This window comes from Dipodomys spectabilis, unplaced genomic scaffold (genome assembly GCF_019054845.1).
Source record: "Dipodomys spectabilis isolate Male_0828 unplaced genomic scaffold, ASM1905484v1 ptg000558l, whole genome shotgun sequence".
Lineage (NCBI taxonomy): Eukaryota > Metazoa > Chordata > Mammalia > Rodentia > Heteromyidae > Dipodomys > Dipodomys spectabilis.
In genome coordinates, this window is record NW_024871235.1 from 68326 (window position 1) to 70345 (window position 2020).

A 2020-nucleotide genomic window follows, 5' to 3' on the forward strand; every position below is an offset into this window, starting at 1 on the left:
GGTCCATATTTTCAGTCTTTACCTTTGAATACTGAGGAAAATCTTTCCTCTGCTCCCTATAATTCACTACTCTCCAGTTAGAATAATTTAGAATAGTAAAAATGGAAAAAGAGAAAATAAATCATGGTGAAAAAACATATGCAGAACATTCACCAGTTTTTTCAGACCAGTTCAACCAATGTGAACTATTGGGGAAATACATGGACACCTCATTCCCACTGGTACTCAAAATCTCTGGTTAGGCAATTCTGACGAAGACAAGGAACAAGATGAAAAAATGAGGAATGGTATCAATTGCAAGAAAAAAATGGAGTAGGATCCAAGCAAATTTCTTCTTTGGGATGCCGAAATTTATCGGCTTACTGTGGTGTGAACACTACTTTCCCAAAAGGCCACCCAGATGAATACTAGGGATGAGGATGAGTATACCCCTCTTCATCGCGAAGCCAAGAGTGGACACTTATTCATTGTCCATGAGTTGGTAGCTCAAGGCAGATATTCATGCAATAACTCTGAATGGCTGGACACCCCTGCACAGTACTTATATGTGGAATAATACCAGAATGGCTTCTTTATTACTTCATCATGATGCAGATACCAATCCCCAAACTAAAGGTCTCTTGACCTCCTTGCATCTTGCTGCTGGGAATAGAAATAGCAAAGATACTCTGTATCTCCTTCTGTTGAACCACTATATCAAACCAGGTCTGAAGAACAACTTTGAAGAAACTGCATTTGATATTGCCAAAAGATAAGTATGTATCACTACCTCTTTGAAGTTGTCGAAGGCTGTACAAATTGTTCTCCTAAGTCGTAATGGTTTGGTTAAGTTTCTTAAATTTCAAAAATGCCAGTCCATCTTTTGTGTCCCTACAAATTTTTTTCACAATACAAAACAACAGCAATATCTTACTATAAAAATTTATGTATTCCATGGTATTCTTCCAAGTGAATTGCATGACTTTGATATCAAAATGTATTCAAGAGTTGTTTGTATACATCTGTAATGATTTCTGCAGAGTTTGTGATTTTTTAAATCAGAAATATTTTTAACTTTTCTGTTGAAATGAATAGTATAGAAACTAAAGATGTTCCGGGTGCTTTTCTGAAAAAAGTATATCTATGTTTGTGTAATGTCCATAATCTATATCATTCTCTCCTAGATATAATACTTTGAATTCTACATTGTAATATAATGTATAGACTCATTAATAAATGTGACCTTGCAGATTGCATTCCATATAGAAGAATTTTAAGACTCCTTTTTTTTGTAGTTTCTTATATTATTTTATTTCTTTGGTATAAAATGGCAATATTATCTAATTTCAAGTTTTGTAAAGGTTATGTTATGTAAAGGCCTTTCTAAGGAGAAAATTTAATACACTGATGTCAAACTAACCTTTAATTCTATAAATTACATGTATTGTTACACTTGTATTTTTGTAATCAACTTTTTAATAACTGTTTTTCATTTCTTGCATCAGAAGAACGAAAAATATGGAATACTTCACAAATTTTCATATCCTCCTTGTGCAAGTGCCATGTTAATCTCTGTATTGTTGTAATTTGGGTAGACCTGCTGCTGAAGCATATATTATCCTCTAAATTTAAGTACGTAATGATACAATCTTTATACAGACATATATCCATGGTTGCCTATTTGTAACAAGGAACCCTTATTGTTCCTAAAAATGCTATTGATCTTATTTCTCTAAATTTCTGTGTACAGTGGAAAAAACTTATATAGTTTGGTCGATTGCTCACATTTACAATTTTTTGGTCAATGACTATTTTGTCATTTTCATTTTAAATTTGATCATACTTTGAAGCCTTTACAGCTAAGTCCAAAGGTGGTGGCTTTTCAAGTACTTATTTATCAACCTAGTTAGCTTTGTGGAGTTAATGGATTCAAAGTAAGCCTTACTTAAGAGCTACTTCTAACTTTCTGCAGGTTAAAATTTCTCAAATGAGGTCTTCCTGGGACAAATGTCTACCTGAACTGTGAAGACTCAGGGTCTAT

The 2020-nt window shown here is 33.2% G+C and overlaps 1 pseudogene; it reads right to left on the reverse strand.

The window, feature by feature from the left end:
• Positions 1-1491: 1491 nt before the first annotated feature.
• On the reverse strand, positions 1492-1591 carry LOC122100062 (annotated as a pseudogene).
• Between the last annotated feature and the right edge of the window lie 429 nt (positions 1592-2020).